The sequence below is a fragment of the Pongo abelii genome, chromosome 10, assembly GCF_028885655.2.
Source record: "Pongo abelii isolate AG06213 chromosome 10, NHGRI_mPonAbe1-v2.0_pri, whole genome shotgun sequence".
Classification (NCBI taxonomy): Eukaryota; Metazoa; Chordata; class Mammalia; order Primates; family Hominidae; genus Pongo; species Pongo abelii.
The window spans coordinates 53,867,683-53,880,040 of record NC_071995.2 but is presented as its reverse complement, the minus strand read 5'-3'; the positions used below and the strand labels follow the sequence as shown (position 1 = coordinate 53,880,040).

At 46.3% G+C, this 12,358-nt stretch overlaps 1 protein-coding gene across 4 annotated transcripts in view; it reads right to left on the bottom strand.

Annotated features, from left to right (window-relative positions):
• Positions 1 to 12,324, bottom strand: part of RAB5B (RAB5B, member RAS oncogene family) — a 24,065-nt gene extending 11,741 nt beyond the window's left edge. For 2 of the 4 annotated variants that reach the window (XM_063711552.1, XM_063711551.1), the window contains exon 1: positions 11,695 to 11,784. The gene's annotated coding sequence lies outside the window, so the exon portion shown is untranslated. 4 annotated transcript variants of the gene reach the window in all.
• Positions 12,325 to 12,358: the final 34 nt, after the last annotated feature.

Here is a 12,358-nt window from a genome sequence, read left to right as displayed (position 1 = left end):
TAAGTGCTAAATAAATATTAAGCTACTAATCATTACTAATATGATATAAAGAGAATTTCTCTACCTCTCTAAGCCTTACCTTCTACCTTTGTAAAATGGAAAAAATACCATCCTCATAGCTACAAATAAGTGAAAGATGTGTTTAGCATAGTGCTAATAGCTATTAAAATATATCTCAATATTAGTTGTTATCAATATATTCCTAAAAAAGCAGCCACAGGCTGGGTGCAGTGGCTCATACCTATAATCCCAGCACTTTGGGAGGCTGAGGTGGATCACCTGAGGTCAGAAGTTCGAGACCTGCCTGGCCAACATGGTGAAACCCCATCTCCACTAAAAATACAAAAAAAATTAGCTGGGTGTGGTGGTGCATACCTGTAATCCCAGCTACTCCAGAGGCTGAGGCAGGAGAATCGCTTAAACCCAGAAGGTAGAGGGTGCACTGAGCTGATGCGCCACTGTGCTCCAGCCTGGGTGACAGAGCGAGACTCGGTCTCAAAAAAAAAAAAAGGCGGGCACAGTGGCTCACGCCTGTAATCCCAGCACTTTGGGAGGCCAAAGCGGGCAGATCAGGAGGTCAGGAGTTAGACCAGCCTGGCAAACATGGTGAAACCCTGACTCTACTAAAAATACAAAAATTAGCTGGGCGTGGTGGTGCGTGCCTGTAGTCCCAGCTACTTGGGAGGTTGAGGCAGGTGAATTGCTTAAACCTGTGAGGCAGAGGTTGCAGTGAGCTGAGATTGCACCACTGTACTCCAGCCTGGTGACAGAGCAACAGCGAGACTCAGTCTAAAAAAAAAAAAAAAAAAAAAAAAATTAGCCGGGTGTGGTTGGTGGCCGGCGTTTGTAATCCTACTCGGGAGGCTGAGGCAGGAGAACTGCTTAAACCCAAGATCGTGCCACCGCACTCCAGCCTGGGTAACAGAGCAAGACACCACCTGGGGTGGGTAGGGGGGAGACAGGGGGCGGGGAAGCAGCCACAATATGAAAGTGGTACAGAGAAAAAACAGGCCTGGCAGAGCAGCCCATGCCTGTAATCCCAGGGGTTTGGGAGATAAAAGGGGAAGGCTTGCTTGAGGTGAGGAGTTTGAGACCAGCCTAGGCAACACAGCAAGACTGAGTCTCTAGAAAATATTTTAAAAAATTAGCTGGGCATGGTGGTATGTGCCTGTAATCCCAGCTACTCCAGAGGCTGTGGTGGGAGAATCACTCGAGCCCAGGAGTTGAAGGTTGTAGTGAGCTGATTGCACCACTGCACTCCAGCCTGGGCGACAGAACAAGACCCTATCTCTGACAAAAAAAAAAAAAAAGAGAGAGACAGAACTAAAGGGTAAAGAGGAAGTTAGCAAAAGAATGAGAGGTGAGAATTCAAGGTCCCAAAGTAGACTAGATTAATATAGAGGAACATGACAATTACTTCGATTCTACTGGGTATTCTGTAGTCCCCTTGGTCAGTCAGTCTTAAAAATTCAGATATACATGTACCATTTTATGATTAAGTTTTCAATGGCCTATGACGAAAGGATCAAAATAAAGATGATACAGCAAATTTTTCATAAAGCTAAATTTATTCAATTTAAATGAGTATCTTTAATTATAACATTTTAAAATTTATTTTCCATTTTTAGAGAGAGTCTCACTCTTCTGGTGCCCAGGCTGCAGTGCAGTGGAGTGATCATAGCTCATTGTAGGCTCCAACTCCTGGGCTCCAGTGATCCTCCACCACACCTGGCTAATTTTTCCTATTTTGTGTAGAGATGGGGTCTCCCTATGTAATCAGTTTAAGTATTTATTCATTTTTTATAACTATGAGTTATCATTAAAAAACAAAAAGTTTTATAAACACTGCTTTGGAGAGGCCTGACACTGAAAGATGGGTTAGTGGGGATGGAAATAAGTTTAATTTCTGGACAATCTATAGTTACAGTTACTACTCAAGCACTTCTGGATGAAATTCAGATGAGGACCAAATGATGGGCTTTCCAGGGATCAGAGAATTCTCCAACCCTGCCATTAAAGTTATAGAGCTATCACGAAAGTGAGGAGAGCCAGCCTAGACAGAGGCAGTCCTGCAGAGTTGGTAAAGTTTTTGGAATCAGGCAAGTCCGAGTTCTGTTCTCTGCTTTGCCACAACCCACTGTGATCTTAGGCTACTCATTCCTTTTGTTTTTCTGATCCTCAGCTTCCCCCTTTTTTTTTTGAGACGGAGTTTCGCTCGTTGCCCAGGCTGGAGTGCAATGGCACGATCTTGGCTCACCGCAACCTCCGCCTCCTGGGTTCAAGTGATTCTCCTGCCTCAGCCTCCCGAGTAGCTGGGATTACAAGCATGTACCACCACGCCCGGCTAATTTTGTATTTTTAGTAGAGAGGGGGTTTCTCCATGTTGGTCAGGCTGATCTCAAACTCCCGACCTCAGGTGATCCACCAGCCTTGGCCTCCCAAAGTGCTGGGATCTTCCCCATTTATAAGGATCTATGTGGGAGAATGGAATTGGTGAAAGTGGCAAAGAGCAGAATTTGAATTCACTTCCAAAGTTCTGTGTACATTTAAGAAACTTGCTGCTTAAGGCATCTGTGAAGATGAATTACTTCTAAAGCATCTTATATTTACGTGGTATTCATAGACACTGTGTCATAGGAAAAGAGGACAGACCAGCAGAATGGTAAACTTTATTTATTTATTTATTTTGAGACAGAGTCTGGCTCTGTCGCCCAGGCTAGAAGTGCAGTGGCGCGATCTCAGCTCACTGCAAGCTCTGCCTCCCGGGTTCACACCATTCTCCTGTCTCAGCCTCCCGAGTAGCTGGGACTACAGGCGCCCACCACCACGCACGGCTAATTTTTTTCTATTTTTTAGTAGAGACGGGGTTTCATCGCGTTGGCCAGGATGGTCTCCATCTCCTGACCTCGTGATCCACCCACCTCGGCCTCCCAAAGTGCTGGGATTACAGGCGTGAGCCACCGCGCCTGGCCAGAATGGTAAACTTTAAAAGAGTAAACATAGCCAGGCTTGGTGGCTCACACCTATAATACCAGCACTTTGGAAGCCTGAGGTGGGAGGACTGCTTGAGGCCAGGAGTTCAATACAAGTGTGGGCAACATAGTGAGACCTTGTCTCTACAAAAATTAAAAAAAAAAAAAAAATTTAGCCAGGCATGGTGGCGCATGCCTGTCATCCTGGCTACTCAGGAGACTGAGGTGGGAGGATCACTTGAGCCCAGGAGGTTGAAGCTGCAGTGAGCTGTGATTATGCCACTGCATTCCAAATGGGCCACAAAGTGAGACCTTGTCTCAAAAAATAAATAAATAGGCCGGGCGCAGTGGCTCACACCTGTAATCCCAGCACTTTGGGAGGCCAAGGCAGGCGGATCACCTGAGGTCAGGAGTTTGAGACCAGCCTGGCCAACATATAGTGAAACCCCGTCTCTACTAAAAAATACAAAAATTAGCTGGGTGTGGCAGCACACACCTGTAGTCCCAGCTACTTGGGAAGCTGAGGCAGGAGAATCGCTTGAACCCAGGAGGTGGAGGTTGCGGTGAGCCGAGATTATGCCACTGTACTCCAGCCTGGGCAACAGAGCAAGACTCCGTCCCTCAAAATAAAAAATAAATAAAAGAGAAGACAGGTGACACCGTAATAAAAAAAAAAAAAGGACAGCTGATAAGCTGATCAAGTTTCCTTCAGGTGACATATATATGCTATACTCTCAAGAAACAATAGAAAAAGTTACTGGTTTTTTCAACTTACTCCCTCACATTTTTATGTATTTCAAAGCATGTGATCCAAGGGGTAGAATATTAAGCCTCAATGTTACTACTCTACAATATAGGAAAATGTGGGAGTTAGAATGGACTGAATTCTCATGGCTAAACATATCACTTGAGCTCTGGGGGTGTGTAAAGACAGGAAACAGTTGCAGACACGCTTGAGTTGCAAAGTCTTTGTCACTAACTCTCAGAGATGGGAAGTCAAGCCAGAGCCCAGATGTGGTCAGCAATCTTTCTTGCTACTAAGCAACCTTGGATTCTCAGAGATCAGTAACTACTGACTTAGAAAAGACTACCTCGTACCCTAATATGTAGCCTTAAGAGTATGTTCTGGCTGGACATGGTGATTCACGCCTGTAATCCCAGCATTTTGGGAGGCCAAGGCGGGAGGATCACTTGAGCCCAGGAGTTTGAGACCAGCCTGGGCAACATAATGAGATTCCACCTCTGAAAAAGAAAGAATATGTCCTGCCTTCTTCCCTGTTCACAGCAATTGTTGAGCCACATCTAAGCTTTGATCTTTAATCTCATCATGTTTATAAGGGTATCATTTAAAAAATATAATAGACTCTCAAAAGTTCTGTGGTACAGAAATGAAATAATACATATAAGATTCAATTGATTTATTTCCTATTCTCATTTTTTCCCACAAAAATACTTTTTTTTTTTTTTTTTGGTAAACCAGTCAAGTGGTATGACGATTATTACCTTCAAACCTGAGGCAAAAAAAAGGGAGATGGGGCAGGTTTTTCTTCCTTTCAACCTTTTTAGCTCAGAAGAGAAGAAATCAGATTTAACTTCCCTTAGAAGTGCAGCTCTGCTGGGCACAGTGACTCATGCCTGAAATCCCAGCACTTTGGGAGGCTGAGGTGGGCGGATCACCTGAGGTCAGGAGTTCAACACCAGTCTGGCCAACATGGTGAAACCCCGTCTCTATTAAAAACACAAAAATTAGCCAGGTGTGGTGGCTGACGCCTGTAATCCCAGCTACTTGGGAGGCTGAAGCAGGAGAATTGCTTGAACCTGGGAGGCAGAGGCTGCAGTGGGTTGAGACTTTGCCACTGCACTCCAGCCTGGGCAACAGAGGAAGACTCCATCAAAAAAAAAAAAAAAAGAAGAAGTGCAGCTCCACAAGAATGGCTTTTAAAATGACCCATTAACTAGGGAGGATTGAGGCCTGACCATGGGTTAGCCCACTAGGTGCAGGAGATGGGGATGGAGGATGTTCTTTAATGTGGGCAGCTCTCCCAAGCAGTGCAGCAAAGTAGGCATAACAGTAAAAGTGTCTTAGCAGTCCCAGCTAGAGTAAGACTCCATTCCTCAAGCCCCCTTCCACTTGTTAGCTTTGAGTCCCTAAACCAAATACATATGAAGCCTCCAGAAGTCTATCACCTATCAACAGAGACAGAGTTCTCGGTATATATAGCCACTGGAGTCCAACCCAGTACCAGTTGTCAGCCTTAAGGTCAGTCAGGCAGATCAGAGCCAGTCTAGAGGTCATTTAGTCCAGTCTCTGTATTTTATAGGTGAGGAAACTGAGACACATAAAATTAGTCAATTTGGGCTAGGCGTGGTGGCTTACACCTGTAATCCTAGCACTTTGGGAGGGCAAGGTGGGCAGATCACCTGAGGTCAGGAGTTCAAGACCAGCCTGGCCAACATGGTGAAAACCTGTCTCTACTAAAAATACAAAAATTAGCTGGGTGTGGTGGTGCGTGCCTGTAATCCCAGCTACTCAGGAGGCTGAGGCACGAGAATTGCTTGAACCTGGGAGGCAGAGGTAGCAGTGAGCCGAGATCACACGACTGCACTCCAGCCTGGACAACAGAGCGAGATTCCGTCTCAATAAGAAATAAATAAAAAATAAAATAAAATTAGTCAACTTGTCAAGTGTTACCATACAGCCAACTGCTAAGCAGTGAATGTAGGACTCCTAGTCAGGTACTCCTGCCTCTTTTATACCACTATACTTCTTAAGGAAGCAGGAAATGCTAAACTCTAAAGAGAACACCAGGACAGGATCAAGAGCTTAGACTGGATAGAGTTCCTGCCTCTATTCAGTTTAGGTAAGTACTTGCTTTGGGACTAAAAACAAATTAAGAAGACCCAGGCCTTCCCTGGCAACTGGGATGCAGTCCCATATCCTTCTGACAGAAGAATTAATTCATCACTACTCTTTTCTAAAAGGTCTTTGACCAACCCCTGCCAGGAGAGTTGAAATAGAAGCAATTCAATGGGAGGCAATAGGAAAACAAGTGGTAACTTTTGCAGAATTTGGTGGGCCCTGCGATTAATGTGAGGGAAGATAGAGCAGAAACCAGTAAATACCTTCATCTCCCTCTCCAACTCTGTTTAAACCCAAGTCACCAAAATCTTGAAATGAGAGTTCTACCACTTGGCTCAGCTCTTAATTTTGTTGATCCAGTGTTACCCAATGAGTCACTGGATTAAATGAGATTCCTTCCACATCCCGCACCCTTTCCCTTATATTTCTCCAAGAGGCAAAAAGCATACTTACCTCTTATCAGCATGGTAGTACAAACTCCCTATTATTGACCTAGGTAAGATTGGAATGCCCGTCCCTACTTGTCTGCCTAGCAAAATTCTATATATCTCATAAGACCAAGCTCAAATGTTACTTCAGTGAAATTACATAATCACCCTCTCCCCCACAGGATTAATCAGTCTCTAGAGGCCCGTAGTGTCCCACAGTATTAAGACTGTATTTCTGGCCAGGCGTGGTGGCACACACCTGTAATCCCAGCACTTTGAGAGGCCAAGGCAGATGGATCACTGGAGGTCAGGAGTTCGAGACCAGCCTGGCCAATATGGTGAAACCCCGTCTCTACTAAAAATACAAAAATTAGCTGGGCATGTTGGCACAGGCTTGTAATCCCAGTTACCCAGGAGGCTGAGACATGAGAATTGCTTGAGCCTGGGAGGCGGAGGTTGCAGTGAGCACAGATTGCGCCACTGTACTCCAGCCTGGGCAACAAAGCAAGAATCCATCTCAAAAAAAAAAAAAAGACTATTTCTATAATAGTATGTATCACATTATCACAGTATATAAATTGTGTCTGTCTGCTCTGCTAAACTACGAACTTCTTTAAAAGTGGGAATTTCTTTATGTTATCTTAAAATCTTCAGAGCACAGCATGCTGCCTGATCCCTAGTAGGTGCTCATTAAATGCTCCCTAAATTAAGGCTAAGTAATTCTACTTCTCTCCCCCAATCAGCTCCTCCCTTTCTGTACCATCGGACAGATCTTACTCAATTCCATTTGGGTTTTTTTTTTTTTTTCCCTGAGACGGAGTCTCGCTCTGTTGCTCAGGCTGGAGTGCAGTGGCGAGATCTTGGCTGGGACTACAGGCGCCCGCCACCACGCCCGGCTAATTTTTTGTATTTTGTTTAGTAGAGACGGGGTTTCACCGTGTTAGCCAGGATGGTCTCAATCTCCTGACCTCGTGATCCACCCGCCTCAGCCTCCCAAAGTGCTGGGATTACAGGCGTGTGCCACTGCACACGGCCCCATTTGGGAATGTTTTTAATAGGCCTCAGAGAATCAATTCTCTCCCTGGCCCCTCTGTGATCTCCCTCGGATGGAGGGCCCCCTTGGGATCTTGCCCACAAGGTACTATTGCAACTCGCATGGGCTAACTGCTTTTCCTGTCACCCGTTACTATGCCTCAGATGGCCTAATCACACCCAATATGTGGCCCTCTCACCCAAACACTGAGGCAACTGTAGCTAAAAACAAAGTTTGCTGAATTTTCAGTTGATGTTGACTGGTCAAAAGCTTTGGGCCACTATCTATTAATTCTTGACTTAAGAAACGCAAGTTTAAAAAAAGGAGCCATAACACCACAGAACCAGGAGACACTCTGAAAAGGTACCCAGTGTCCCTGAACAGAAGCTACAACCTTGCCCAGAAATGTACACACACTTTGTTCACCTGGGTAGCTCCTTATTCAGTTCAGTTACTGTTGAGTCAATGACTAAATCTTTCCCAAAACACTTGTGGGAAGTGGGAGTATACCATGTAGGGTTTTATGGTATCCTTCCTCCAAGAGGGCTGCTGCATTTCCTTATTATAAGTTCATTGTCTCACACTTTGTTTACCTTCTAGTCTGAAATGCTTTAGGATTAGGGAGCAAACTATACGCTTTCTTCTTCTACCCTATGCCTCCTTCTCAGAAGTAAAATTCATACCAATAAGCAATATTTGCTCCCAGGTAAAGTAAGAGTTAGAAGATATGAGGTATGTTATGCAGTAGAGATTGTCCAGGAAAAAAATTTTAAAAGATATGAGGTATGACTTGAAGGGCAATGGGAAGCTCTCTTTTCCAAATATATTTTTGCAACTCCAGGTCTATGTATGAAATTCCTTATTGATAATTCTACTCCTAAACTCTCTCTTAAGATGCAAAAAACTGTTGGAAAAATTAGGATTAAAACACACACACACACACACACACACACACACACACACACACACACACACGGCCAGATGCGGTGGCTCACTCCTGTAATCCCAGCGCTTTGGGAGGCTGAGGTCAGGAGTTTGAGTCCAGCCTGGCCAACATGGTCAAATCCCGTCTCTACTAATAATACAAAAATTAGCCAGTCGTGGTGGTGCACACTTGTAATCCCAGCTACTCTGGAGGCTGAGGCAGGAGAATCGCGTGAACCTAGGAGGCAGACGTTGCAGTGAACCGAGATCATGCCATTGCACTCCAGCCTGGGTGACAACAGTGAAACTCCATCTAAAAACACACACACATACTCCTACACAACTGTCTCTAGGACTCGCTTGCAGATGAGAAAAGTTCCTTGGGGGAAATAACCGAGGTTTCCAATGGGCGCTATACAAAGGCTGGGTACAACAGAGGGCTTTTTTTTTTTTTTTTTTTTTTTTGAGACGGAGTCTCGCTCTGTCGCCCAGGCTGGAGTGCAGTGGCGCAATCTCCGCTCACTGCAAGCTCTGCCTCCTGGGTTCAAGCTATTCTCCTGCCTCAGCCTCCCAAGTAGCTGGGACTAGAGGCGCGCACCACCACACCTGGCTAATTTTTGTATTTTTAGTAGAGACAGGGTTTCACCAAGTTGGCCAGGATGGTCTTGATCTCCTGACCTCGTGATCCACCCACCTCAGCTTCCCAAAGTGCTGGGATTACAGGCATGAGCCACCGTGCCCGGCCGACAGAGGGCTTTTAAAGCTAGTAAGGACAAATTCAATTAATAAGGTGGTAGTATGAAATGCCCCAGCTGTACTCTGACTCTGAGATTTAGAGGAAAACCGACTTCAAATCCAGTTAAGCTTGGAGCTTCTCAGATCCCTACAGAAAGACACACACTGTACTCCAGCCTGAGTGACAGAGCAAGACCCTGTCTCTAAAAATAGAAGAAAAGAAAAGAAAAATACAGAGGCCTCTTAGGATAACCATCATCATCATGGATAAGAAAGGGATAGTCAAGTAATGTGAACATGCAGAGACCATGAACATCCAGAGACCATGAATTTGAGATAAGGGTCTGAAATTCCTTTCTTTAGCAGAGATGCCAACAATTATCCCAAACAAAATGATCCTTTCTCCCCATAAAGTTCTGTTCCATCTCTTTGGGCGCTTCCTACGACACCCAGCACACAACTTGGCGGAGGTGTGTGTGTGTGTGTACTCAAGGTGAATAACACACAGTACAGCCCTCTGCTTGTCGGACTTGGTAGAAGACAAAACGAACTGTGAAAGGAACACAATAGATAACAGAGTATCATCCCAGAAGGGAAAACTGTAGAAAGAATAAGACTAGAGTTTGATGAGAACATGAAAACAGAATTGCCTTTTGTGACACATCCCCCAAAGCAAAGCAAGATTAGTCTGATTTGCTGTCTCTGATCCTTGACCTTCCTAAATGAAATATGAGTAAGGTATGTGTGGGAGGATTTATACTTCTTAAACTGCTGTACAGCTTCTATATTTTAAAATATGTACCTATTAACTTTTGTAATTAAGAAATGTAGTGATGGCCAGTGTGGTGGCTCATGCCTGTAATCCCAGCACTTTGGGAGGTCGAGGCGGGCGGATCATGAGGTCAAGAGATTGAGACCATCCTGGCCAACATGGTAAAACCCTGTCTCTACTAAAAATACAAAAATTAGCTGGGCGTGGTGGCGCACACCTGTAGTCCCAGCTACTTGGGAGGCTGAGGCAGGAGAATCTCTTGAACCTGGGAGGTGGAGGTTGCAGTGAGACTCCGTCTCAAAAAAAAAAGAAAGAAATGTAGTGATAAAATATATTGGTAGAGAAGCGGAAAAGGAGGAAGTACAGTAAGGGAAAATCCAGTAGGCTCCAATCTATGAGGGACTAAGAAGGCTAGCAAACCATTGAAAATATGTGGGGAGGAGGGTACTCCACTCCTCTGCTTTGGCAATCTTTTTCTTTCTTTCTTTTTTTTTTTTTGGAGACGGGGTCTCATTCTGTCGCCCAGGCTGGAGTGCAGTGGCAAGATCATGGCTCACTGCACCCTCGAACTCCTGGGCTCAACTGATCCTCCTGTCTCAGCCTCCCAAAGCGCTGGGATTACAGGCGTGGGCTACTGCACCTCCGTATCTTTTTCTCTACTCATCATCTTCCCCAGATACTTCATAGTTTGACCCAACTTTCTAACAGTACAGAAATCTGGGCTTTTGAAGTAGACAAAGAACAAGCGGTGATGCCAAGCTTTTGAAATGGAATTTCTCACTCTTCCCCAAATCTCTTCCTCAGTGATATCACCTCATAGTTTCGGACCTGTTAACTCCATTACCTGCCTGGGAAATACCCAAGTCGAGTCTAGTCCCACAAAAGTTTCACCAACTATGATCAGAAGATCTCCTTATGGCTAAGGATCTCTAAGCCCCTTTCCCACGTAGATAATGAAATAGATATGAAATAGATTCTCAGTTCTAGGAGACATGGTATTCACTATAGACCACATTATTAAGTGGGAAAGAAGTGGACAAAACATGCCCCCAGTCCAACTTCTTAGCTCTTTCATAGGACATGAAACAGTAAGTTAAGAAACAGACTGCAGTATAGACCAGCTATGAGGCCAGGAGAAAGTGTAGGGGCTGAGTTTGGAGCAGCCAACAGTCATGGGAAAAAAAATTACTTTGATCTTCATCCCTACCCTGGGAGTTTTAAAAAGCTTCAAATTACCACATCTAAACACTAAAGCGAACAAAAGAGTGTGTACTCCCAAGACCCAGAGCCTCCAGCTCACCCTTCAGCATTCCCAGAAGTTCCCATAACTGATACCAGGCCCTGCTTCCATTACTTCAACTACCTTAGTCTTCTAGATTAATACAGCCTTCTTCATTTTCCCCAGTTCTCCCTCACTGAACCCAAATCTCTCTCAGCTCAACACCATAGCACCCTCAGTTCTTTTTACAATAGGCACTTTCCCTGAAAAGAACGCTTCTTACCCAACTAAGAACCCTTCTCAGGCCCTTCCAATGAACCTCTCTGCAGGGACCCAGCCCCAGTCACCCCCGGGGCTCGGGCGACAGGTCTGACCCCTCCTCACCTCCCGGCAAATGGGCTTACCTCACTCGCTGCCCTGTCCCTTTCCCCAGCTCCTCCCTCTTCAGCGCTGCTTAATGAGGCCTGCCCCTGCCCTCACTCAAGCTCTGGGCCTCCAGCGCCCGGCCCTCGGCCTGGCCGCCGCCACAGCCCAGCCGCCTTCCCGACTCACCAACTTCGGGGTCCCAGCCCGTCCAGTCCCCTCCTCAGCGCCCCCATTAGGCCTGCAGGGGCCCGGCCCCCTTCTCCCCTCTCCGGTGGGCCACTCTAACCCCTCACTTAGGACCAGACCCGCCTCCGCTCTCAGGCCAGGCTGCTCTCATCTCCCGGGCGCTTCCGCCCCTGCCCTTTGGGCTCCATCAGCTCGGTACCTGGGGCTCCGTCTCCCCCGTCGGCCCCAAGCCTGTGTCGAACAGACAAACAGCTGCAGCTCAACCAAACCCTCCTGCCCCTCCTTCTCCTCCTCGCCCTGGGGCGGGGCTCCAGCCAATAGCTCGATTACCCGCCTACCTTCGAGGGTGGGCTATATGTGCACTCATCCACCAATCCTCTGGAGAAAGGCTAGTCTCTTTGGGCGCTGTCACCAACAAGTACGAGCAAGGGACTCGACAGGCGGGGCCACAAACCAATAGCGAGGGAGAAACCTCGAAGATGGACGAGGTAAGGAGCCATTAAAGAGCAAGCTCCTGAAGACAGGGGGCGGCACACTGCCGACAGGCGTATATATCCACCAATAAAATCTCGACACCCCATGACCCCGCCTTTTGACTCATAAACATCTAATCAGGTGAGTGATGGAGGCGGGTCAAAGTGAAACTTTAACCAGTACTGCGAAAATACGGGACTTGACTGGCAGGTAAGGAGGGGTTGAAGGAAGCCTTAGGAAGGCCGCTACTGACCTTCGCCCCTCCCCCTGGATTTGGCTGGGGCTGGCTCTAGTGCCCCGCCTTCTATGACAAATTAGCGGGCGTAAAGGGAAATACCTCTTCTAGGGATCCGGAGCCTGGGAATTTAAGTAACCCTGACATCAGCGCT